Source organism: Coregonus lavaretus (assembly GCF_964263955.1).
Source record: "Coregonus lavaretus genome assembly, chromosome: 37".
NCBI lineage: Eukaryota > Metazoa > Chordata > Actinopteri > Salmoniformes > Salmonidae > Coregonus > Coregonus lavaretus.
Window position 1 is genome coordinate 8,732,558 of NC_140024.1, and position 27,761 is coordinate 8,760,318.

The window sequence follows — 27,761 nt, forward strand, 5'->3', positions numbered from 1 at the left end:
CTGGCACAGGCCGTACCGGGCTGTGGAGGTGCACTGGTGGTCTGGAGCGTAGAGCTGGCCCAACCTGTCCTGGCTGGAAGCCCACTTCCGCACGGTACGTGCGTGGCGTTAGCACAGGACGCACTGTCAAATACAAATACTAAAATCCAACATAGAAATACAATAACATAGATCTCAAACTGAACTCACACCCAACCAACAAGAGTTCTCTAGGTCAGGCCGTCACAAGGTTGTAATGCAACAAAATAGGAAAAACGCCAAGGGGGATGAATACTTTTGCAAGGCACTGTAGTTGACCCTGCATAACAACCAGAATAGTTCCACAGTACTTAGTTACTTCAAACAAACTATTCATGGGTAATTTCCGCTTTCCTACCTGGTTGTTGGCATCTTATTTCGCTATTGTTTCTTGGTACTTTCCAGACATTACCCTCTTATTTCATCACTGTAAACTAAAGTGCTACCAAAGTGTTTTTCTAAATATTTTAGAATTTCATTCAATGTATTCTGCCACAAAATAACTAAGCAATGTTACCAGCAATCAACCATCCCAGAGCTGCAACACTAGATAAGATAATTCAGTTACTCCAACTATAGGCTACCCCATAGTCAATTCAGTTCCAATTTTACTACTGGGCTTAATTTAGGGTACTAAATTAACAGAACGCCTGTGTTGACTGAGGTCATGAACTGCGTTTTGCACATATGGGAATCAGGGGGCTGCTGGATATAGATAGATAGTATACATTACAGACTAAATGATTTAAAAGCACTGCATTTACATGAAATTATGAGGTGTCAAGGTTTCTCTGGACGACCATCCATTTGGGCAATGTGAAACGAGGCAATAGAGAAATAACTGTGGAGGAATTAGAAGAGAGAGAGAGAGAGAGAGAGAGAGAGAGAGAGAGAGAGAGAGAGAGAGAGAGAGAGAGAGAAAAAAAAAAGCAGCTGGTTGGAGAAGCCAGTCTACCTCTGGGAACTGACTTGGAGAGACTTTCAATGGATGTCAACCTACTTCGTTGGGAGAGAAGATGGAGAATCTACTGCTCTGTACTTCTCACTCAGGATATTGTCACAAACTGCTCTTACATGTAGCCAGGCCTACAGAACATAAGGATAAGTGCTTAAACATGGTACAAACACTTACAGCAAAGCTGCATAGATTAATGAAATAAAACCCATGAAGAATACTTTTGTAGATGTGTATTTTCATTGGCTTTGTTCATGTGCTATTTGTGTATGACTGACTGGCTGGTAGCTAGTTGGTCGCAGAGCCTCGAGAAACAGTGGCTTCACACATTTGCACATCACTACTGCCATCCTTAGCTTCTTCCTGACCTTTTGTTTTTACCTGAAGTCAATGGTACAAAGTATGGCAGAATGTGGTCATCATGGCTTTTGCCTCACATAAAACAATGTCCTTTTCAAACAGCGGCAAAAAAAACATTTACATATTTACCATTATGATCTCGTGTTGACTTCTGTGTGTTAAGTGGGCCTCGGATTCTTAGCTGGGTTGATTAGTTTATCAAGACAGGCTTTAAAGCTTACTGAGTGCATTGAACACTACACTGTTTGTCCTGCTTGAGTGAATTGTTCATGCAATAAACATAACACCAAAGTGGAAGGATATTTACTGGTAAGGAATGGCACATAGGGTTTCAGACTGCCTACTCGATCCACAGTGTTCAGTTGAAGCCCAAATAGCACAGCGTGAAATGTTATTCATCATATTTCCTGTCCTTTATTGCCACCATGAACCCTTATCCTGAAAAATCCCTCTCAACTTTGAGGTTTGAGTGTTGAGCCATCCATGCCTGTCAATACATTGTCATCTCTCACCCCTCTCTCATAAAACCACAGGCTTAAAATGGAACCTGAATATTTGCATTCCAATTATCATAACTGTAAGAAAGTGGAACAAGTAGCTTTGAAAGTCATCCAGAGCAAAGCGCATACAACTAGCAGTGAAAAGAAAGGGGGAGGAAGAAAAACACTTTGCCATATTTCCCGGTATGGATACATTGCTTGAATCACTGGGGTATTTCTTATATGAGCTTACGACTTCACACTGTGTGGAACATCCCCTTGCTGCCTGGGTCCTTCAGCATTTATGTCACTTTTAATCACATTCCCTTCAGAGATTCGATTCCTCTGATCAAAGACAAAGACACTTTAAGTTAACATGTCAACAAAGACAGGGTTTCAGGACATATTCTACTGCTTTTCACATGGGCAAGCACACGGGCGAACGGGTGAGCTGGTTTTATGTTTGTTTGGGGTGGGTGGGGGAAAAGACAAGAAGGTCCTCACCATGTATGCAGAGGAGCAGAGAAGAAAAAACCCTGCCGCTTTCACATCAATGTGCAAATGAAGTGCTGCGCTTTTGTTCGAGCAATCTGGATAAGAGCTTTTCAAAATTTATTGCGAGGGCCTCCCTTTAGCACATGCAGACTAGAAGCATGAGTTCAATGACGTTTTTCAAAAACACTTGAGTTTTAATGTATGATAAGTGTGCGCATGTCACTGTGTGGTGGATGATAAAAGACAGAGATAATCAACTACTAAATATCCACCTGAATAAATTGCTTAACAATCCCTCACCAAGAATAACAGAGAGAGATGGTTTAGAGAAACCATCAATAGAATATAGGTGACACCTCTCAACCATATCTGACATCATAAGAAACTATGTGGTCTTATGTGAAAGGGTCATAATGCATGGTGAATGGAAAGAGAAATATGCTATTAGCAGTCAAAACTGTATTACTCTTGATACTGTATATAATAGACCAAAATATCTACAATAAACTCATTTTATTACATCATAATTATCACATCATGGAAAGCACTTAATAATTTATAAAATGGTGCCAGAGTGGTAGAATGCCACCGTAGGATGACATTTGTTTTCACCCTGTTGTTGTCTGCTGGCATTTTACTGTAGCCTTTTCTTTTGCAGCGCCATCTTGCCATGGAAACTCGGAGCATGTCCATGCCTGCTGAGTCTCCCAGTGGGGTACAACACTGTAAGAGCTACGTTTCTCAATCAGTGTGCACAGTCTGGCAGCATGAGACCGGTGAATCACCATGCTGTCTCTATGCAAAACAATGGCTGGAGCTGTAGGAATATCAGTCGGTTTATGAACTATAGATTCATTATAAATAAACTACAGTATAGAGGATGTGCTTTGAAGAAAAATGTGCAGTGGAAAATATCACTGTCATGTCATTGGACTGAAGTCTCAAGCCAAGAGTTACCCAGGTAGAACTGAATAGGTGTATCCTGCCTTATAATCCAGAGTGAAATCACTGAAGTGCAATGCTGCATTTTGAAATTATCTCACCTAAAAAGACAGAATTTGACTCTCTTAGAATTTGATTCTCATTCATATGCATGTCATAGTGAGGGTACCACATACCTCCATCCGTTGTCATTTGAGTAGTCTCTCTAAGCCTTGTCCATGACTGAGTTTGAGCTCTCTGACATAAATCTGAGTTTACTTTGAGATGAGAATAGCCTTCATTATAGCACCGATGATACAATTCTAACATATGCACCCCTTGTAGCATCTTTAATGATTGTTACCTACATAATGAAGCCCTATAAGTGAACAAACATAATTAGCATTATTAGGCAGACTTAATGGGGAGTGAACAGGTGAAATTATTCAGCTCTTTGTTTATGAGGTATAGGTGTGTGCTAATTAGATAGGAGAATAAAATTCATTAAGTATGATCTAAATATTGTCCCGGTATTGTTTTAGGCGATGAAGTGCAAAGTAAGGTATAAATTCGGTTTGCATGTCTTGCATTAAAAGGTTATTTTTTTTGTGTGTAACTGTTTCTATGTACTGTATGTAGCTAATACAGTTTCTCACCAGATAGGCAGTCAAGTCTATTTTCAAATATATATATATATATTTTTTTTAAACTAGTTAGAACAAAGTGCTGTTTTAATAGCCTTTGGGGAAGGAATCAGTACTTTCTCAGGATACTGTACCTATGATTTTATGAGCTGTAGCTAGGTGTGCTGGGAATGGTCTGAGCATGTGCGTAGGACCTAATTACAGGGCAAGCATTGCCTTTGTATGAAATACTACATTTTATTTCAGTGATTTAGCAGACGCTCTTATCCAGAGCGACTTACAGTTAGTGAATGCATACGTATTATTATTTTTTCATACTGGCCCCCCGTGGGAAACAAACCCACATCCCTGCCGGCCAAACCCTTCCCTACCTTGGACGAATTGTGCGCCGCCCATGGGTCTCCCGGTTGCGGCCGGCTGCGACAGAGCCTGGACTCGAACCAGGATCTCTAGTGGCACAGCTCGAATGTAGACATGGAGAAAGAGTATTCAAAAGAAAGTTGTGGAACCAATTAAAATAGTTTCAATAGCCTGGTATTATTACTAATCTTTAAAAAGGTTTTTGTGTCCTCGTTCATTTTCCTCATGTGTATACGAGACAAGGAACTTCACTTATAAAGAAGACGAAAACCCACATGGGGAGGCCTAATGAAAAAAAGATCAAAAGATGATTTAATATTCACCCACATTATTAAATACAATGCTGATCGTGAGCAAACAGCATATTTACACAAATCCTTTCAGGGCATTGGATCACTGTTAAGCTCATATTACCATGAGCAGTCCCACATAGGCACCACTCTGCGGTCTCACTGTGGACTTATTACTGTTTATTCCATTTTTATTTGAACTCTAATTCAGCGTTACTAAAACAGCATGGAGCTGGTTACTAGACCCTGTGTTTCTAAGGCATGTGGCTAATGTACTGTACGTGGATCTTTCCCCTGATGGCTCAACATGACTCTGAAGAGCACTGTACGGTCCACCGTCGACTAGAGAATGTTAGTGACCAAACAACATAACTTTGTTCAGTGAAGTTGCAGTTAAATACAAAATGCAACAGAGTCTCTAGTGGCATGCCTCCGGGTTGAGAAAATACTGACCTTGGCTCCGTAAGTCTTAAGTTACTGTACCCAAGAGCTAAGAGTATTCTGAAAGAATGCAGACCGAGTCTAGCTGATTGAGGGAATGGAGGAAGCATTATCAGCAGAAGCAGCTAGCAAACCCCCACCACCAACTCTACCCGACCCAAACCCCTCTGGGTAGTTAACCCTACTCCTTTAGAGTCCCCTGCACTAAATGTTGCTCCCCATTGCGGCTACCCTGTGTACATTATAAAGCCTCTCTCTAAGTCCTGTCTCAGGCCATTACAGTGTGGTTCCTTATTGCACAGGCAACCACTTCTTTCCATTATTAATCTTAACTTTATGCCCTTATTCTCAATGCTTTAGGGAAACTAGCTAGAGGTGTTTTTTTGTCATATTTAGTTTCTATTTTATTCTAGAAAATAGTATCTGTCTGCACAAGCACACAGTTTTAAAAGGCTCTGAGGAGAAATTGCTTTAAAGAATGGAACCTGCTGAAACTCAATGCAGACATCACTGAGGTCTATCTGAGCAAAGAAAATACCATCTCAATTCAATTGCCTTTTCCCCCGGATTTATACTTAAAATAGAGCGGATCCACCGTGTCAAGGAAGTGAGTCAACACACCATGAATATCTTTATTTAAGTCCAAAGTGTACAAAGATCACCCATCAAAAGAGACTAAAATACTGACCCAATAGTTGGATTTAAATCATTTTTATATGGTTTCATTTAATACTGTAACTTGGGACGAATAAACACAAAGATTTTGTTTCATTCCAATTCCAGTTACAATTTCAACTTTTAAATTAAAAAGGGAGGCCAAGGCTACCCTTACTGAAAAAAAATAGGCTTCTGGCAAACAGTTGTGGCAAATCTTTGGCCAATTTGCCCTCAAATTTTTGTCAAGCTCATATTTGCTCATATTTTCACATCCAATTTAGTTTTGTGGCGAACTGTTTTGGCAAATTTACTGTGTCTTGTGAACTTCTAGCAAACAATTCTGGGAAATTTGTGGTGAACATACAGCTGTTGCAAATGTGCTACAAACTCATTATGAATATGCTAATTCGATCAGGTGTATTAACAACATTGAAATTAGGTATAGTATCTACATAAACCAAATCTCATATAACTTTAAATGAACTTGCTTCTCACAGAGAACTAACCTAAATATACTAAATGTACTAAACAACATGTATTCAATTCAAAATCCAATGCAACTTGAAATCATCAGCAGGTTAATGAAGAATAAACAACTGAATATTTCCCAAACAACATTTACATGAGAAAAATGTCAACACTATGGGGATGTTGACCTTAGCATGTTTAAATGGCCAATTACAGAATTGACATGATAAGTAAGCAATGAGCTTCCAGCCAATGGATGTTTAAAATATATATTTTTTGTTTTTTTATAATTAAAACAACAAAAACTAAATCAAACCAAGTTTAGAACTATTGTCTTTCTGAGTGAACTTTGGAGATGGCGGCAATGTGGAAGTCCTTCGTCCAAAGCTTGTTGAATGCATGCACAAATACAATCGGAAAACAAAAAACTAAAACAACATTAGAATACTGAAAACAATTAAAGAAAAAAATAATTTATCATGACATATTAAACTGATCAACTAATTATCATCTTCAATCTAGACTGGGGACTTCATCGTTAAGTGCCAGTTGTCTACTAGTTGTCTTTTCTTCCTGACACAGGTGTATAAGCCTTGGGTGGAAGACAAGCAACATAAAATTGAGTCATGCCTGATATGACAATTCATATTATTTTTCCTGAATGAATTATTGTTAACTTACATCTCAAAGCCAAGCATGAAATAATCCTTGACCTGGTGCACCCATATTTCTCCCACTGTTATGATTAATCAGAAAGCAATTTACTACACACCTTGTACTTGCGTACAACCAAATCAAAACATGGGGTAGGTACAATTCCTAAATGATCTTACACATGGCAAGGCCCACATTGTCACGCCCTGACTCTGGGGACTCTTATTTGTTGAGCCAGGGTGTGATTTCCTATGTTTGTGATCTAGGTTTCTAGATCTATGTTGGCCGGTGTGGTTCCCAATCAGAGGCAGCTGTCGCTCGTTGTCTCTGATTGGGGACCATACTTAGGCAGCCTATTGGCACTAGTGGGTTGTGGGATCTTGTTCCGTGTTAGGTATGTTGTTTGTGTACCTTGGACTTCACGTTTCGTTTGTTGTTTTGTCGTTGTGTTTATTCGTTTAATAAACATGTATGCATATCACACTGCACCTTGGTCTGACCCGTCTATGAACAAACGTGACAGAAGATCCCACCAAACGAGGACCAAGCAGCGTGTCCAGGAGCAGACAGCCTGGACCTGGGAGGAGATCCTGGACGGTAAGGGATCCTGGACTTGGGAGGAGATTCAGGCTGGGATGGATCGCCGTCCTTGGGAGGACACAGTGGAGGCCCAGTATAGAGAGGAGAAACGGCGCCAACAGTGCCGACGACGGAGACCCGAGAGGCAACCCCAATAATTTTTTTTGGGGGGGGCACACTGTGTGGACGACGAGGCAGCAGGAGGCCGTTAAAGGGCGGGTCTGCAGGTTAGGAGAGGAGGCCACCATGTTACGGGGGCTATTGGTTCAGAGGGAGCAGGAGTTATTCGGTCAGAGGGAGGCGCTACAGGAGGCTAAAAGGGAGAAGGAAAGTGTAGAGGCACGGCGAGAGGAGCTGATTAGGCAGCAGAAGGAGCGGGGGTTAATAAAGGAACCCAGTCCCGCTCCTCGCACCAAGCAAGTGGTGCGTGTCGCCAGTCCGGTCCGGCCCGTTCCTGCTCCCCGCACTAAGCCAGTGGTGTGTGTACCCAGTACGGCCCGACCCGTTCCTGCTCCCCGCACTAAGCCAGTGGTGCGCGTCGCCAGCCCGGTCCGGCCTGTTCCTGTCCCTCGCACCAAGCCAGTGGTGCGCATCGCCAGCCCGGTCCGGCCTGTTCCTGTCCCTCGCACCAAGCCAGTGGTGCACGTCGCCAGCCCGGTCCGGCCTGTTCCTGTCCCTCGCACCAAGCCAGTGGTGCGCGTCGCCAGCCCGGCCCGGCCTGTTCCTGCCCCTCGCACCAAGCCAGTGGTGTGCGTCGCCAGCCCGGTCCGGCCTGTTCCTGCTCCTCGCACCAAGCCAGTGGTGCGTGTGTCCAGTCCGGCACGGCCCGTGCCTGTTCCACCGATGCCCGGTCCAGCTCCGGTCAGCGGCTCCAGTCCAGACCCAGACGTCAGCCCCTCTCCAGGTTCGGGGTCTCCCACACCACGGCCCGGCCTGTTCCTGCCCCTCGCACCAAGCCAGTGGTGCGCGTTGCCAGCCCGGTCCGGCCTGTTCCTGCTCCTCGCACCAAGCCAGTGGTGCGTGTGTCCAGTCCGGCACGGCCCGTGCCTGTTCCACCGGTGCCTGGTTCGGCACCGGTCAGCTGCTCTACTCCGGAGCCAGAGCAGTCCGCTCCACCTGTGCCTAGTTCAGCTCCGGTCAGCTGCTCCGCTCCGGAGCCAGAGCAATCCGCTTCACCGGGGTCCAGTCCAGCTCCGGTCAGCAGCTCCACTCCGGAGCCAGAGTAGTCCGCTCCACCGGTGCCTGATCCAGATCCGGTCAGTGGCTCCACTCCGGAGCCAGAGTAGTCTGCTCCACCGGTGCCTGATCCAGATCCGGTCAGCGGCTCCACTCCGGAGCCAGAGCAGTCCGCTCCACCGGTGCCCAGTCCAGCTCCGGTCAGCGGCTCCAGTCCGGAGCCTGAGTAGTCCGCTCCACCGATGCCCGGTCCAGCTCCGGTCAGCGGCTCCAGTCCAGACCCAGACGTCAGCCCCTCTCCAGGTTCGGGGTCTCCCACACCAGGGTCCAGACAGGGCTTGGAGTATAGTGGGAGGAAGGAGAGGGGAAGCAACGCGCCGAGGTCTAGACCAGACCAGGGGCGCAACGGGGAGGCGGAGAGTGAGAGGTCGTCACGCCCTGAGCCGGATCCGCCTCCGAGGCGGAATGCCCACCCGGCCCCTACCCTGTTATGTTTATGTTGTGCGGTCAGAGTCCGCACCTTTGGGGGGGTGACTGTCACGCCCTGACTCTGGGGACTCTTATTTGTTGAGCCAGGGTGTGATTTTCTATGTTTGTGATCTAGGTTTCTAGATCTATGTTGGCCGGTGTGGTTCCCAATCAGAGGCAGCTGTCGCTCGTTGTCTCTGATTGGGGACCATACTTAGGCAGCCTATTGGCACTAGTGGGTTGTGGGATCTTGTTCCGTGTTAGGTATGTTGTTTGTGTACCTTGGACTTCACGTTTCGTTTGTTGTTTTGTCGTTGTGTTTATTCGTTTAATAAACATGTATGCATTTCACGCTGCGCCTTGGTCTGACCCATCTATGAACGAACGTGACACACATTGTATTTGGTTTCCATTCGACGTAAACTCAGGTGGTATTTGTATGAAAAGATAGAATCTTCCAGTATGCTTTAAAGACTAGATTATGAGATGAGGTATATCATGTTTGATTCAAGTAACACAGATTTGCCTGAAGCACTTTGCGGGAACAACAACTGACAATACATGTTTTGAAATATCTGAAAATAAATCATGCATTTGATAAAACACATTCAACTTAACTTCAAATATCCCTATTTGATCTGATACTTGAAGAAAAGATTAAGATAGATTGGATTAACTCAGTGATTCCTAGATTGAAAAGAAAATGGATCTTTAATATTCTAGCACTTAGGCCTACTGTAAACCCTGAGAGGAATTGATTAAGTCGAAAGATTCTGCTTTCAAAGACATGGCTTCAACATGGAAATAAAGGGAATGTATCTGGTTTGAAGCATAGCTAATGCTATAGCAAAGTATAAAAACACATAACTACTTATCCATATCTGATTGTAATACACTGTCATATTTGGCCTCGACAGGTTTTCTTCATTGTCCCTGGTAAAGTTCCTGTAATTTCAGACAATTGCCTACTGTATCCATGTTCTCTGTTGTCCCTATGGCCATATTTCATCTAATAGAATGAAACACAATCAAAGACAAGTCTTAAAAACAATACAAGTTACTGTTTCAACTTAGGTTCTGGTGTTGTTGTTTTTTCCACCTATCGGGAATCAATTAATAAATGACCTTGTTGTAAGAAGAGTGAACGAAGTTCAGAAAAAAGTTTTTAATAAAGCAACATCTCTGAAAGTGAGCAAGACGTGACATGCATATCTTTCATGTGTTAATAAACTCCAGATCTGGCTCCAACTAATTAATTGTAGAAGTGAGTGGAGAGGGAGATGGTCTCTCTAAGGGCCGAGCAGTCATCCCTGGGGAAACTAATTTACCTATTGTAGTGGATCGAGAGCTGCCTGCTGCCTGTTGTTAGACAACCTCAAGCCTTAAAAAGCCATAAACAACAGCTAGAGTCAGGAATGGACCTCCCGCTACTCTTTCATGTCCTCTAATGCACCTCATTGTACTTCATTTATGTTTGCAGCTGCAAAAATCCTCTCGATTCCCCTCCATTTTGTGTTGCTCTAATTTAAAAAAGACATGTCACAATATCAAAGGTTATGGTACAGCCAATGTGCTGCTTGATGAATTACTTGAGACACAGTGTTATCTTTTTAATACTGTCTTTCTTAAAACATTTTGAATTAAAATGTCATCTTAGGCAATACTGTGATTTCAGAGAGCAATTCCTCTGAAATCATTAGGGATCTTCAGATGACTGAGATGAGCATGAAATCACGGATGAGAGACCATGATTATTTGACATGAAACTAATTGCACTTTGTCTTTTCAGGTAATGAGGTAAGATTAGGTTAGAGTTATATGCACAGGTGGTTGCTAAATAAAAGCATATGGTGGAGCATATAATTAATTTCACTTTAAACATTTCAGGCAAACGTGATGTTTGATTTAATTGATTGAGCTTTAATACCCTGTCGGGTCCATGTAATTTCTGCTGGTGTGCTTTCTTGCCTGTTAAATGGAAGAGCCAGGAAGATTCTGGATTGGGAAACACACATTAGTACACTGGTGCCTGGATATCTGTCAGGTTGTATTGCCCTGATCACTACCCTCAACCCCTGTCTACCAGTTAGCACTGTGCTCCTAATGCTGTTAAATGAGGCAGCAGTGTGTGTGTGTGTGTGTGTGTGTGTGTGTGTGTGTGTGTGTGTGTGTGTGTGTGTATGTGTGTGTGTACTACATACATTTTCCATTTGCATTCATGCTTAAACTGCTTGGACAGTTATTTGGCAAAACATGTAGGCCTATGTGTGCGTGCGTGCACGTCTGTGCCTGTGTGGGTTCTTATATTTTTCCACTCATATCATCTAGAAATTGCCTGGACAGTCATTTGGCTCATGACTGGATTCCATTTTTTATGTTGGGTAGAGGGGGCATGAGCGGAGGGCCTCAGGACAGTAGCAAAATCAATTGCCTAGAAATGACATCTGCCAGGATCTGCCTTTGGAGCGCTCCTAGGTACCATAAATGAAATCACATGTCCTAATTGTGTGCTGATTTATTCACTTGTCTGAGTGCATCATGGCAGGACAAGCTGCCCCTGAGCCCTCTCGACTGGTCATACATAACACATTTATTTACCCTCTCCCCTATTCACAGCGCCACTGGGGATATTCTTCCCCCTTCACCCCACATTTAATTAATTCAGAAGTTTTGTGGCAGAATGTAAAATGAAATAGCTGCAGAGACAACTGTCACTTGGTTCAAGTAAGATAAATAAGTAAGCGCCCGTAGTGGTTAGGGTGTATTTTTGCGTTTCGCCAACATCCAACAGAAAGATATATTTCTGTATTATTCTGTTTCTGTTAGGGTGCTTTTTCTGTTTTCTCGCTGATTGAGTGTCACAGGAGAGGCTGCCAGCTTTGTGGTGTGACATGGAGACCGGCATGGCGATTGCATGCAAACAGCCTCAGCTTTGTGCAGGATGCTTTGAAAGTGCAACATATACTGAACCAAAATATAAACACAACATGTAAAGTGTTGGTCCCATGTTTCATGAGCTGAAATAAAAGATCCCAGAAATGTTCCATATGCACAAAAAGCTTATTTCTGTCAAATTTTGTGCACAAATTTGTTTACATCCCTGTTAGTGAGCATTTCTCTTTTGCCAAGATAATCCATCCACCTGACAGGTGTGGCATATCAAGAAGCTGATCCAACAGCATGATCATTACAGGTGCACCTTGTGCTGGGACAGTAAAAGGCCACTCTAAAATGTGCAGTTTTGTCACACAACACAATGCCACAGATGTTTTGAGGGAGCGTGCAATTGGCATGTTGACTGCAGGAATGTCCACCAGAGCTGTTGCCAGATAATTTAATGTTAAGTTCTCTGCCATAAGCAGCATCCAACATTATTTTTAGCGAATTTGGCAGTACGTCCAACTGGCCTCACAACCACAGACTGTGTATGGTGTTGTGTGGGTGAGCGGTTTGCTAATGTCAACGTTGTGAACAGAGTGCCCCATGGTGGCGGTGGGGTGATGGTATGGGCAGGCATAAGCTATAGACAACGAACACAATTGCATTTTATTGATGGCAATTTTAATGCACAGAAATACTGTGACGAGATCCTGAGGCCCATTTCTTTTGAGGTATCTGTGACCAAGAGATGCATATGTGTATTCCCAGTCATGTGAAATCCATAGAATAGGGACTAATGGATTTATTTCAATTGACTGATTTCCTCATATCAAATCAAATCAAATCAAACGTTATTTGTCACATGTGCCAAATACAACAAGTGTAGACCTTACCGTGAAATGCTTACTTACAAGCCCTTAACCAACAATGCAGTTCAAGAAATAGAGTTAAGCAAATATTTACAAAATAAAGTAAAGTTTAAAAAAAAGTAACACAATAAAATTAAATAACAATAACGAGGCTATATACAGGGGGTACCGGTACCGAGTCAATGTGCGGGGGTACAGGTTAGCAGTTCATATGAACTGTAACTCAGTAAAGTCTTTGAAATTGTTGCATGTTGCATTTATATTTTTGTTCAGTGTAATTTCCACCCTATACTTCCGGCCCCTTAGATCTTCAATAAGAAGCAACCTTTTGTCCATAGTGATACTTCCACCGCAGGACTAGAAGGGCAACAGCCTACTGAAACTTTAACCCAGTCCATCTCTAAATAAAACATTAAACAGTACCTACTAAAGTGGCTCTGAGACGGAAAATATAAAACATTGATAAAGCTCGGCGGGTCACACCAGGAAATGTATCTAAGCCGTGAGTTCATCCCTTTTCTCTTGTCACCCTGACAACAGTCAGGGGGGTAAAAACATGGCTCTGATGAGGAGAGCAGACATTTCACAAGATAAATAAAGAGAGAGGGGAGAGAGCTAGGGAGAGATAGAAAGATGGAGCGAGAGGGATAGAGTCATGGGGTGAGAGATGTACAGTATCATAACCAGGAAGTAGAGAGGAAGAGGGGCTTTAGAATGATACAGAGGAAGATGGTGGAAGGAACTCAGAGCAGTGGAGGCTGGTGGGAGGAGCTATAGGAAGACAGGCTCATTCTAATGGCTGGAATGAAATAAATGGAACGGTATCAAACATTGCACATATGGAAACCACGTTTGACTCCGTTCCATGAATTCCATTCCAGCCATTACAATGAGCCTGTCCTCCTATAGCTCCTCCCACCAGCCTCCACTGACTCAGAGATAGAGAAATGGACCATGTGGAAACTGGAGACACAGAAGGAGTGTGTGTGTGTGTGTGTGTGTGTGTGTGTGTGTGTGTTTGTGTGTGTGTGTGTGTGTGTGTGTGTGTGTGTGTGTGTGTGTGTTTGTGTGTGTGTGTGTGTGTGTGTGTTAGAGACTCATTTTAGTGGAGGGAACGGCTCTGCATTTTCCAGCTCATTAGGAATCCCTTTCCTGTTTTAGACCATTTGATAGCAGCATTAATCTAGTGCTACACTGGGCTTATTCTCCCTATTTATGGTTATTTCATGAAGATTATTCCAGTCAACCATGTAAATATATGCTTTTTCTGGCTATTGTGTATTCCAAAACCTGTAGCACACCTTTTGTTAAGCGTGCACTGGATTAAATAGCAGTGTCTCCAAAGCCCAAAACACCGACAATCATGAATGAATGCAAGTTACACAAACACTACTTGGGAGTATGTGTGATTTTTCTTTGCACTTTAGTAACAAGAGGGCTGTGTCAGGCCAGTGCATCTCACCCTTAGGTTAGGTAATCCTCAGAGAACCATCAAGCTCTTTTTTTTCTTTTTTTTTTCTGGGGGTAGATCAGCTTAATATTGCAGATAGATTGTAACTTCTATCAATGTAATTGTCTGCATCACTTCCAATCCCCCATGTTTTTTGATATATATACTCCCCTTTATTACTTTTCAACCCTGCCATCCTTTCCCTACTTGGGGTAAATTAGTGAACAACAATGCCCAGGCCTCTATGTCACAACGGCTGATGTAGATGTGGTGAAGGAGTCAAACGCAGACACAGAAGCTCAGTCCAATACTTTACTGAACACGACCAAAAATATACAAAAACACTGGCCTCAAAACAAACAAGAGGCGGACGATGCGCAACAATGCGCAAAAGGCTAGTATTCCAAGGCGCACGAAAACAGTACAGTGCGACGACAGGGAAACAAACAACGAGCCGACCTGATGACAGGCGAACAATAACACACAACACAAAACTAACCAAACGGGAAACTTATAGAGGACATAATCAACTAAACAGGACACAGGTGTACACAATCAGACAAAACCAACAGACATCGAAAACATCAAATGGTGATAGCTAGTACTCCGGGGACGATGACCGCCGAAGCCTGCCCGAACAAGGAGGAGGAGCAGCCTCGGCCGAAACCGTGACACTCTACTTCCAGCCTATACTTACTATCTACACCTTATGGACACAGTCAATTTTACAATAATTCTATTTTATTAGTTTTTTTTGTTTTTGCTCCTGAACTTCTTCTACTCTCAACCTCTCCGATCATTTTCATGATGTCCATCCGGTTTGCTTCTATATGTGTCAAGGTGACGTGTATGCGGTGAACGAAGTCAAGCGCAGGACACCGAGCTACTGGCAGACGTACTTTACTTGCACAGGAAAATAACATACAAAACAAAACCTCCAAACAGGGAGGAACACTATTCGCATACACCAACAACTGCCGACCTCACGGAAAACAATCACACACAACAAACAATGAGAGACAGGATTTTTTAAAGGGAATACAATGTAACATAATGGGAAACAGGTGTAAACAATAAAGATCAAACAAGACAAACACCGAAACATCGATCAGTAGCAGCTAGTACTCCGGGGACGACGAACGCCGAAGCCTGCCCAAGCAAGGAGGAGGAGCAGCCTCGGCTGAATCCGTGACAATATGCCATATCTTTCTAACTATGCTCTTTCCCAAAAGCTCCCAACATACAACCTATATACTTATTATGGACACAGTATGCTTACATTATTAGTTATCTTGTTATTATTTGTTGTTATTTGTTATTAGCCCATCCTTCAACTCCATTCAATACCTCCCATCTATCTCTTAACACCATCCATATAGTATTTCTATTTGCCATATATACACTGCTCAAAAAAATTAAGGGAACACTTAAACAACACATCCTAGATCTGAATGAATGAAATAATCTTATTAAATACTTTTTTCTTTACATAGTTGAATGTGCTGACAACAAAATCACACAAAAATTATCAATGGAAATCAAATGTATCAACCCATGGAGGTCTGGATTTGGAGTCACCCTCAAAATTAAGGTGGAAAACCACACTACAGTGTCAAGGGCTGAGGTAAATGTGGTGTGGGAGTCAGGCGCAGGACACCGAAGCTTAGTCCAACAAAGTTTACTAGTGCAACACAAGGCAAAATACAATCAACGGCCTCAACATAAAACAGAGGTGAGCGATTACGCAAACTGTGCGTAAACTACAAAACAACAAACAGAGAAAACACGCAGCACTAACGGACAGGCGAATAACAACACACAAACTAACCAACACAAGACAGGCAACTTATAGGACACATAATCAGACACAAACGGACACAGGTGCAATAGACAGACAAAAGCAATCAAACATCGAAACATCTAACGGTGGCAGCTAGTACTCCGGGGACGGCGAACGCCGAAGCCTGCCCGAGCAAGGAGGAGGAGCAGCCTCGGCAGAATCCGTGACAGTACCACCCCCTTGACGCGCGGCTCCAGCCGTGCGCCGACCCCGGCCTCGGGGACGACCAGGAGGACGCGGAGCCGGGCGCGTGGGATGACCACGGTGGAACTCAGTCAGGAGAGATGGATCTAGGATATCCCTCCTAGGCACCCAGCACCGTTCCTCCGGACCGTACCCCTCCCACTCCACGAGATACTGGAGACCCCCCGTCCGACGTCTCGAGTCCAAGATGGTCCTGACCGTGTACGCCGGAGCTCCCTCGATGTCCAGAGGGGGCGGAGGGGTCTCTCCTATCTCACCTTCCTGGAGTGGACCAGCTACCACCGGCCTGAGAAGAGACACATGGAACGAGGGGTTAATATTCTTATAATCAATAGGCAGTTGTAACCTGTAACACACCTCGTTCAATCTCCTCAGGACTTTAAAAGGCCCCACAAACCGCCGACCCAGCTTCCGGCAGGGCAGGCGGAGGGGCAGGTTTCGAGTCGAGAGCCAGACTCGATCTCCCGGAGCGTACACCGGACCCTCACTGTGGTGGCGATCGGCGCTCGCCTTCTGTCGACGGATGGCCCGCTGCAGATGGACATGAGCAGCGTTCCACGTCTCCTCCGAGCGCCGAATCCATTCGTCCACCGCAGGGGCCTCGATCTGGCTCTCGTGCCATGGTGTCAGAACCGGCTGATACCCCAACACACACTGGAAAGGGGTTAGATTAGTGGAGGAGTGGCGGTGAGAGTTCTGTGCCATCTCTGCCCAGGGGATATACCTTGACCACTCCTCCGGCCGGCCCTGGCAATAGGACCTCAGAAACCTACCCACATCCTGGTTGACTCGTTCTACCTGCCCATTGCTCTCTGGGTGGTAACCCGAGGTAAGGCTCACCGAGACCCCCAAGCGTTCCATGAACGCCCCCCAGACTCTGGAGGTGAACTGGGGACCTCGGTCAGACACTATATCCTCGGGCACCCCATAGTGCCGGAAAACGTGGGTAAATAGGGCCTCAGCGGTCTGTAGGGCAGTAGGGAGACCCGGCATTGGGAGGAGACGACAGGCCTTGGAAAACCGATCCACAACGACCAAAATAGTGGTATTCCCCTGGGAGGGGGGAAGGTCTGTCACAAAATCCACCGAGAGGTGGGACCATGGTCGTTGTGGAATGGGCAGGGGATGTAACTTTCCCCTGGGCAAATGTCTAGGCGCCTTACACTGGGCGCACACCGAGCAGGAGGAGACATAAACCCTCACATCCCTAGCTAACGTTGGCCACCAGTATTTCACGCTAAGGCAGTGCACTGTCCGGCCAATACCTGGATGTCCAGAGGAGGGTGATGTATGAGCCCAATAAATAAGGCGGTCACGAACCTCGAGCGGAACGTACGTCCGCCCCACCGGACACTCTGGGGGAGTAGGGTCGGTACGCAGTGCCCGCTCGATCTCCGCATCGACCTCCCACACCACCGGAGCCACCAGACAAGACTCCGGCAGTATGGGAGTAGGCTCAATGGACCTCTCCTCTGTGTCATACCGCCGGGACAGGGCGTCTGCCTTACCGTTCTGGGACCCTGGGATGTATGTGATCTTAAAAACAAACCGGGTCAGGAACATGTTCCACCTAGCCTGACGAGGGTTCAATCTCCTAGCGGCCCGGATGTACTCCAGGTTACGGTGGTCAGTCAGAATGAGGAAAGGGTGTTGAGCCCCCTCAAGCCAATGCCTCCACACCTTTAGGGCCTGGACTACAGCTAACAGCTCCCTGTCCCCTACGTCATAATTACGCTCCGCCGAGCTGAGCTTCTTAGAATAGAACGCACAGGGGCGGATTTTAGGTGGCGTGCCGGACCGTTGCGACAGGACTGCCCCAATACCGGCCTCGGACGCGTCTACCTCAACTTGGAATGGTAAAGCGGGGTCCGGATGCGCCAGCACCGGAGCCGAAGTGAACAGGTTCTTCAGTTTAACAAATGCCCTGTCCGCCTCAGCTGACCACTGCAAACGCACCGGACCCCCCTTTAGCAGGGACGTAATGGGAGCTGCCACCTGTCCAAAACCCCGGATAAACCTCCGGTAGTAATTAGCAAAACCCAAAAACTGCTGCACCTCTTTTACAGTGGTTGGAGTTTGCCAATTACGCACGGCCGACACACGGTCAACCTCTATCTTCACACCAGACGCGGACAATCGATAACCCAAAAAGGAGACGGACTCCTGGAAGAACAAGCATTTCTCTGCCTTGACATACAAGTCATGCTCCAACAGCCTCCTCAACACTCGGCTTACCAGGGCTACATGCTCGGCTCGTGTAGAAGAGTACACTAGGATGTCGTCGATGTATACTACCACACCCTGCCCATGCATGTCCCGGAAAATCTCGTCAACAAAGGATTGGAAGACTGAAGGAGCATTCATTAACCCGTATGGCATGACGAGATACTCGTAATGACCCGAGGTGGTGCTAAATGCTGTTTTCCATTCATCCCCCTCCCTAATGCGCACCAGATTGTACGCGCTCCTGAGATCCACCTTTGTGAAGAACCGCGCTCCGCGTAATGACTCCGTCATAGTCGCAATCAGAGGAAGAGGGTAACTGTACTTAATCGTGATCTGATTGAGACTACGGTAATCAATACACGGGCGCAAACCCCCATCCTTCTTCTTCACAAAGAAGAAACTCGAGGAAACTGGGGAAGTGGAGGACCGTATGTATCCCTGTGCCAAGGACTCGGCTATGTAAGTCTCCATAGCCGCTGTCTCCTCTTGAGACAGGGGATACACACGGCTCCGCGGAAGTGCCGCTCCTGTTTGGAGATCTATTGAACAATCCCCCTGTCTATGAGGTGGTAGCCGTGTTGCCCTAGTTTTGCTGAACACAAGTGCTAAATCCTCATATTCAGGGGGAATGCGCATTGCGGGCACTTGGTTCGGACTCTCCACCGAGGTCGCCCCTAAGGAAACACCTAGACATCTCCCTACACACTGGGCAGACCACTCCATAAGAGCCCTCTGTTGCCACGCAATGGTAGGATCATGGGCGCTTAACCAGGGAAGCCCCAGCACCACGGGATACGCAGGAGAGTCGATCAGATAAAACTGAATGATCTCCTCATGACCCCCCTGCGTCGTCATCTTAAGTGGTGCTGTGACTTCTCTGATCAACCCCGACCCCAGCGGCCGGCTGTCTAGGGCATGAACAGGAAAGGGGGCTTCTACCGGCCGAAGGGGAATTCCTAACCTATAACAAAATTCACGATCAACAAAATTCCCAGCTGTGCCTGAATCTACTAGCGCCTTATGCTGGGAATGAGGTGCCACCTGTGGAAATCTCACAGGTATACACAGGTGACCAACAGAGAGCTCTGGGTAAGTGGGGCGCCTACTCACCTGAAATGACTCCCCAGTGCGTGACCTGTTGTCCCCTCTCCCAGGAGACCCTCCCCAGCACCTAGCCGCAGTGTGTCCTCCACGGCCACAGTTGGTGCAGGGGACGGCCCCCTTCAGGTTCTCTCTCCTCCTCTCCCTAGCGCCAGCACCCCCGAGCTCCATGGGAATCGGCTCGGAGGTGCTGGAGGGTGGAATGGACGACCCCCACTCGGGACGTCCGCGGGTAGCCAGCAGGGTGTCGAGACAGATGGAAATGTCCACCAACTGGTCGAAGGATAGGTTGGTGTCCCTGCAGGCCAGCTCACGACGAACGTCCTCTCGTAGGCTACACCGGTAATGGTCGATGAGGGCCCTCTCATTCCACCCCGCATCCGCCGCTAGAGTCCGGAACTCCAGGGCGAACTCCTGTGCACTCCTCTTCCCCTGTCGGAGGTGGAACAGATGCTCCCCCGCCGCCTTCCCCTCAGGTGGATGATCGAACACAGCCCTGAAGCGGCGGGAGAACTCCGCGTAGGTGATGGTGGCGGCGTCTATTCCCCTCCATTCGGCGTTGGCCCACTCCAACGCCTTGCCGGATAGACAGGAGATGAGGGCGGAGACGCTCTCGTATCCCGAGGGCGCCGGGTGTATGGTGGCCAGGTAGAGTTCCACCTGCAGGAGGAACCCCTGACACCCGGCTGCAGAACCATCATATGCCCTCGGGAGCGAGAGCCGAATGCCACTGGGTTCCGGTGCTGGGAGAGGAGGACTGGCCGATGGTGATGGTAAGGTGTGCGAAGGCGTGGGCACCTCTCCCGTAACCAACCGGCGATGAGTGTTGGACACCTCGTTCATGGCGGCCCCAAGTTGCCGGATCATGGTGTCTTGGTCGCTGATCCGATCCTCCAGCGACTTGGGTGCCGCCGCTGCTCCTGCTGACTCCATATGGTGTGTTGTTCTGTCAAGGGCTGAGGTAAATGTGGTGTGGGAGTCAGGCGCAGGACACCGAAGCTTAGTCCAACAAAGTTTACTAGTGCAACACAAGGCAAAATACAATCAACGGCCTCAACATAAAACAGAGGCGAGCGATTACGCAAACTGTGCGTAAACTACAAAACAACAAACAGAGAAAACACGCAGCACTAACGGACAGGCGAATAACAACACACAAACTAACCAACACAAGACAGGCAACTTATAGGACACATAATCAGACACAAACGGACACAGGTGCAATAGACAGACAAAAGCAATCAAACATCGAAACATCTAACGGTGGCAGCTAGTACTCCGGGGACGGCGAACGCCGAAGCCTGCCCGAGCAAGGAGGAGGAGCAGCCTCGGCAGAATCCGTGACATACAGGCTGATCCAACTTTGATGTAATGTCCGTAAAACAAGTCAAAATGAGGCTCAGTAGTGTGTGTGGCCTCAACGTGCCTGTATGACCTCCCTACAATGCCTGGGCATGCTCCTGATGAGGTGGCGGATGGTCTCCTGAGGGATCTCCTCCCAGACCTGGACTAAAGCATCCGCCAACTCCTGGACAGTCTGTGGTGCAACGTGGCGTTGGTGGATGGAGCGAGACATGATGTCCCAGATGTGCTCAATTGGATTCAGGTCTGGGGAACGGGCGGACCAGTCCATAGCATCAATGCCTTCCTCTTGCAGGAACTGCTGACACACTCCAGCCACATGAGGTCTAGCATTGTCTTGCATTAGGAGGAACCCAGGGCCAACCGCACCAGCATATGGTCTCACAAGGGGTCTGAGGATCTCATCTCGGTACCTAATGGCAGTCAGGCTACCTCTGGCGAGCACATGGAGGGCTGTGCGGCCCCCCAAAGAAATGCCACCCCACACCATGACTGACCCACCGCCAAACCGGTCATGCTGGAGGATGTTGCAGGCAGCAGAACGTTATCCACGGCGTCTCAAGACTCTGTCACATGTGCTCAGTGTGAACCTGCTTTCATCTGTGAAGAGCACAGGGCGCCAGTGGCGAATTTGCCAATCTTGGTGTTCTCTGGCAAATGCCAAACATCCTGCACAGTGTTGGGCTATAAGCACAACATTTTACATTATATTTTAGTCATTTAGCAGACGCTCTTATCCAGAGCGACTTACAGTTAGTGAATACATATATATTTTATATATTTTTTAATACTGCCCCCCCCCCCCCTGGGAAACAAACCCACAACCCTGGCATTGCAAACGCCATGCTCTATCAACTGAGCTACATCCCTGCCGGCCATTCCCTCCCCTACCCTGGACGACGCTGGGCCAATTGTGCGCCGCCCATGAGTCTCCCGGTCGCGGCCGGCTGCGACAGAGCCTGGATTCGAACCAGGATCTCTAGTGGCACAGTTAGCACTGTGATGCAGTGCCTTAGACCACTGCGCCACTCAGGAGTTACAACCCCCACCTGTGGACGTCGGGCCCTCATACCACCCTCATGGAGTCTGTTTCTGACCGTTTGAGCAGACACATGCACATTTGTGGCCTGCTGGAGGTCATTTTGCAGGGCTCTGGCAGTGCTCCTCCTGCTCCTCCTTGCACAAAGATGGAGGTAACGGTCCTGCTGCTGGGTTGTTGCCCTCCTACGGCCTCCTCCATGTCTCCTGATGTACTGGCCTGTCTCCTGATAGCGCCTCCATGCTCTGGACACTACGCTGACAGACACAGCAAACCTTCTTGCCACAGCTCGCATTGATGTGCCATCCTGGGTGAGCTGCACTACCTGAGCCACTTGTGTGGGTTGTAGACTCCGTCTCATGCTACCACTAGAGTGAAAGCACCGCCAGCATTCAAAAGTGACCAAAACATCAGCCAGGAAGCATAGGAACTGAGAAGTGGTCTGTGGTCACCACCTGCAGAACCACTTCTTTATTGGGGGTGTCTTGCTAATTGCCTATACTTTTCACCTGTTGTCTATTCCATTTGCACAACAACATGTGAAATGTATTGTCAATCAGTGTTACTTCCTAAGTGGACAGTTTGATTTCACAGAAGTGTGATTGACTTGGAGTTACATTGTGTTGTTTAAGTGTTCCCTTTATTTTTGTGAGCAGTGTATTTCAACCGTACTGTGATGTTTTACAAAAGTTCTGAACCTTTCTATTCTCATTGCTTCTACAGATTGTGAATTAAAAATAAACATTTTTGCTAAAAGTATTATTATATTATTGATTGATTGACTAGGCCTTTCTTGAACATTGGGTGAGACAATCTTACTAATTTGCTTGAGAACCAGTTCGGATTTAAGTATAACTTTTGTATGACTGAAGCTTTTAGTGATAGGTCTAATGCTTTAATATTTAATAATTTCTGTTCTCCGAATTCATATTAATTATATAAATAGGCCCTTTTAATTTTGTCTGGCTTGCCGTTCCAAATAAAATTGAATCTTTTTTTCTCATATAATTTAAAAAACTGTTCGCTAGGCGTAGGCAAGACCATAAGCAAATAGGTAAACTGGGATAATACTAAAGAGTTAATTAGGGGATTTTTTCACAAATTGACAGGTATTTTCCTTTCCATGGTAGTAAGATCTTATCTATTTTTGCTAACTTTCTATTAAAGTTTATTGAAGTGAGATCATTTATTTCCTTTGGGAGATGTATTCCGAGTATATCCACATCACCATCAGACCATTTTATTGGTAAACTACATGGTAATGTAACATTTTTATTTTTTAGTGATCCAATACGTAATATAGTACATTTGTCATAATTTGGTTGTAATCCAGAGAGGTTAGAAAATGTATCTAGATCCTCTATGAGGCTGTGGAGGGATTCTAGTTGTGGATTTAAAAGAAAACATGAATCATCAGCGTACAATGACACCTTTGTTTTTAAGCCCTGGATTTCTAATCCTCTGATATTATTATTGGATCTGATTTTAATAGCTAACATCTCGATGGCCACAATAAATAGATATGCCGATAGTGGACAACCTTGTTTCACTCCTCTTGACAGTTTAAAACTTTCTGAGAAATAGCCATTATTTACTATTTTACACCTAGGGTTACTATACATGATTTTGACCCATTTTGTAAGAGATTCTCCAAAATTGAAATGCTCCAGGCATTTACATATAAAGCCCAGTCGTACTTTATCAATACTTGCCTTATATTATCTCCAATGTATCTTCCATGTAAAAAACCTGTCTGATTAGAATGAATAATATCCGACAATACCTTTTTAATTCTATGCACTATACATTTTGCTAGAATTTTTGCATCACAACACTGAAGTGTAAGGGGCCTCCAATTTTTTAAATGGACTGGATCTTTATATTTTCCACTTGTATCCTGTTTCAGTAATAATGAGATCAGACCTTCTTCTTGAGTGTCAGATAATCTACCATTTACATGGGAGTGGTTAAAACATGCTAATAACGGTCCTCTTAGTATATCAAAAAAGGTTTGGTATACCTCGACTGGTATGCCATCCAACCCTGGAGTTTTCCCAGACTTAAAGTCTTTAATTGCATCCAGAAGTTCCTCCTCTGTAATTTCACCTTCACATGAGTCTTTCTGTATGGCTGTTAATTTGACATTATCAATAGAAAAAAAATCACTACAATTAGCTTCAGTTAGAGGAGATGGAGGCGACTGAAAAGAAAACATATGCTTAAAGTACTTTGTTTCCTCCTTCAAAATATCATTTGGTGAATCATGGGTGACTCCGTCAATTGTAACCAGTTTCATTAAGTTATTTTTGGTAGCATTCCTATTTTGAAGATTAAAAAATAATTGTGTGCATTTTTCCCCATATTCCATCCAGTTTGCTTTATTTTTATAATATATTACACTTGATCTTTCTTGAATAAGTTTCTCCATTTCTTTTTGTTTTTCCTCTAATTTATTCTGTGCCTCTATGTTAAATTTTTTATTGCCATCTATCTGTTCTGTTAGACTTTCTATTTCCTTTGTTAGTGTCAAGACTGAACTCACATCATTAAACACTAAAAGGACTTTGTCCAAGTTTTAAAGCAAGGGTTCCAAAAGCAGCACTGTGATCAGTTTGGCAGACTGCTGTCCTCTATATCTTACTTTTTATTGGCAACGTGTGATGAGGCAGAGTCACTCTGTTTTGAAAAGAGCTTGTCATTCATTGGATCCACTTGGCATTTATAGTATGTCAGTAGTGTTTAAGTTGTCTCTGTCTTTTTCTCTTACAGTGTATGCAGCATTATGAAATCAGTTGTATTCATGGACTGTGGAATGTTATTGGGGCCTTGGTAGATATTTCATCCAGCCCAGCAAGAATCACAAAAGGCCACGCGAGGACAACCAATTCACAAATCAGTAGACTCATTCAGAGAGCTAAGGACTGTTACAAAGATTAGATCACAGGTCATTTCTCTTTGAAAGGTTGCTGATATTTAAGTGCCCTCTAGATGTGAAAATTAATTAACTTGCTAGGCTGAATAAACATCACAAAACTAATTATCATGATTAGTTTGGGAAAATAATAAAAAATGTTTGCCTCACAGTCTTGTCTAACACTGTACAGCTGTTGATGATGATGCCCATTGGTAGAAAAAGCCTTCCATGTATTTCACAGACCCAGATGGTCTTTGTGGAGGAGTATGTGGGCTTGACAAAGGATATTTGCCCCTGGTTGTCTGCATCATTCTCTGTCATCTGACATTTAGACCTGTCGTGGGGTGGTTGCAGGTGGTTATTTTACTTAGCATGGTCAAGCATGACTAGCCAAAAAACATATTAGAGAATTGGCTTGGTACTTGTATATCTATATCTGGTAGACACCAGAAGTTAAATATTATGGAGTATGGAATATTTTCATTGTATCCACCTTCTATGGTCACATATGTACTGTTTTTGTAAATGTGGGGCTTTGTTATCACACCTAAAGAGTAGACATGAATCAGACTGTTTTTGTTGGGTGGAGGGCAGTATTTGTCATTTCATGTGCATCCTGCTCACACAAATAGAAAGTAAGCAAAGATCACAACACACAGGCTTGTGGTTAAAAACTAGCGATTGAAATTCAGGTCCTGCCATTTAACAACAGTTGGCCATTCTCCCATAAAATTGGGAGTGCATATTTGTGTTGTGTTTTTTTAAATTTTGTTTCTCCCTCTACCGCCTGCCTTCCATGTGATGAATCTCAATTATGGCAAGGTCACCTCTCATTCTGTTGATCTCTCTGTTGTTTTATTGGAACTGGCAGTACTTCCACACTATCATGGTGCAGTTATTGACAGCCAGAATAATTTCCAAACAAGAGTGACAAAAATGTGGTAAAATTACAGCCTCTCCTCTAATTCTGGGTGACAGAATTGGTACAGCCACACTTCATATTCCGGCTAATGGCCTTATCATAATCTCTAGGCGCTCTCTGGAGATGTATTCGTATATGTTGTTCATACCCCATGTCTGTCTTTATATTTGCATTTCTGTGATGCAATTGCTTATGATCCAGGGAGGCCTTCAACGCGTTGCCACAAAAATAATAAGCATGGAAAACTTTACTATTACCATATAATGAATAGTGTTTAGGAGCTTGGAATGAGGAGAAGAGAATATCAAAACATGCATTATGATATGCAAATATGTATCCTCGTATTTTCGCATTACATTTTTCCTCACAAGAGGAAAGTGGAAGGGGGAGAAAGTAAGGAACTTGTCTGTCGGCCTTGCATTAAAGAACATAATTGGTTAAGGAAAACTGTGATAAATAAAAAAGTATATCAGTTTCACTTAAGGACCAAAGGATTGACAGCCGTCCCATATAGATTGCAAAATAGTTGGGAAGAGATCTTTGACGTACCGATCCCATGGCATAGTGTTTATGAACTGACACGCAAAACGACACCGGATTCAAAAATTAGAATCTTTCAATTTAAATTATTATATAAAATTCTTGCTACCAATAGAATGTTATTTATATGGGGTATACAATCTTCCCAGCTCTGCAGATTTTGCTGTGAAGAGACAGAATCATTAGATCATTTGTTTTGGTTCTGTCCATTTGTAGCTTGTTTTTGGACACAGGTCCAGGAATGGCTAAAGGATTGCAATATTTACCTGGAGCTAACCTTGCAGATAGCATTACTGGGTGATCTGAAAAGTTATAGTCAATCGATCAATAATGTAATAATACTTTTAGCAAAAACGTTTATTTTTAATTCACAATCTGTAGAAGCAATGAGAATAGAAAGGTTCAGAACTTTTGTAAAACATCACAGTACGGTTGAAATATATATGGTAAATAGAAATCCTATATGGATGGTGTTAAGAGATAGATGGGAGGTATTGAATAGAGTTGAAAGATGGGACTAATAACAAATAACAACAAATAATAACAAAGATAGCTAATAATATAAGCATACAGTGTCCATAATAAGTATTTAGGTTGTATGTTGGAAGCTTTTGGGAAAGAGCACAGTTAGAAAGATATGGCATATTGAAGCAAACCGGATGGACATCATGAAAATGATCGGAGAGGTTGAGAGTAGAAGAAGTGGGGAAAAAAAGTATTTAGTCAGCCACCAATTGTGCAAGTTCTCCGACTTAAAAAGATGAGAGAGGCCTGTAATTTTCATTATAGGTACACGTCAACTATGACAGACAAAATGAGATTTTTTTTCTCCAGAAAATCACATTGTAGGATTTTTAATGAATTTATTTGCAAATTATGGTGGATAAGTGTTTGGTCAATAACAAAAGTTTCTCAATACTTTGTTATATACCCTTTGTTGGCAATGACACAGGTCAAACGTTTTCTGTAAGTCTTCACAAGGTTTTCACACACTGTTGCTGGTATTTTGGCCCATTCCTCCATGCAGATCTCCTCTAGAGCAGTGATGTTTTGGGGCTGTCGCTGGGCAACACGGACTTTCAACTCCCTCCAAAGATTTTCTATGGGGTTGAGATCGGGAGACTGGCTAGGCCACTCCAGGACCTTGAAATGCTTCTTACGAAGCTACTCCTTCGTTGCCCGGGCGGTGTGTTTGGGATCATTGTCTTGCTGAAAGACCCAGCCACGTTTCATCTTCAATGCCCTTGCTGATGGAAGGAGGTTTTCACTCAAAATCTCACGATACATGGCCCCATTCATTCTTTCCTTTACACGAATCAGTCGTCCTGGTCCCTTTGCAGAAAAACAGACCCAAAGCATGATGTTTCCACCCCCATTCTTCACAGTAGGTATGGTGTTCTTTGGATGCAACTCAGCATTCTTTGTCCTCCAAACACGACGAGTTGAGTT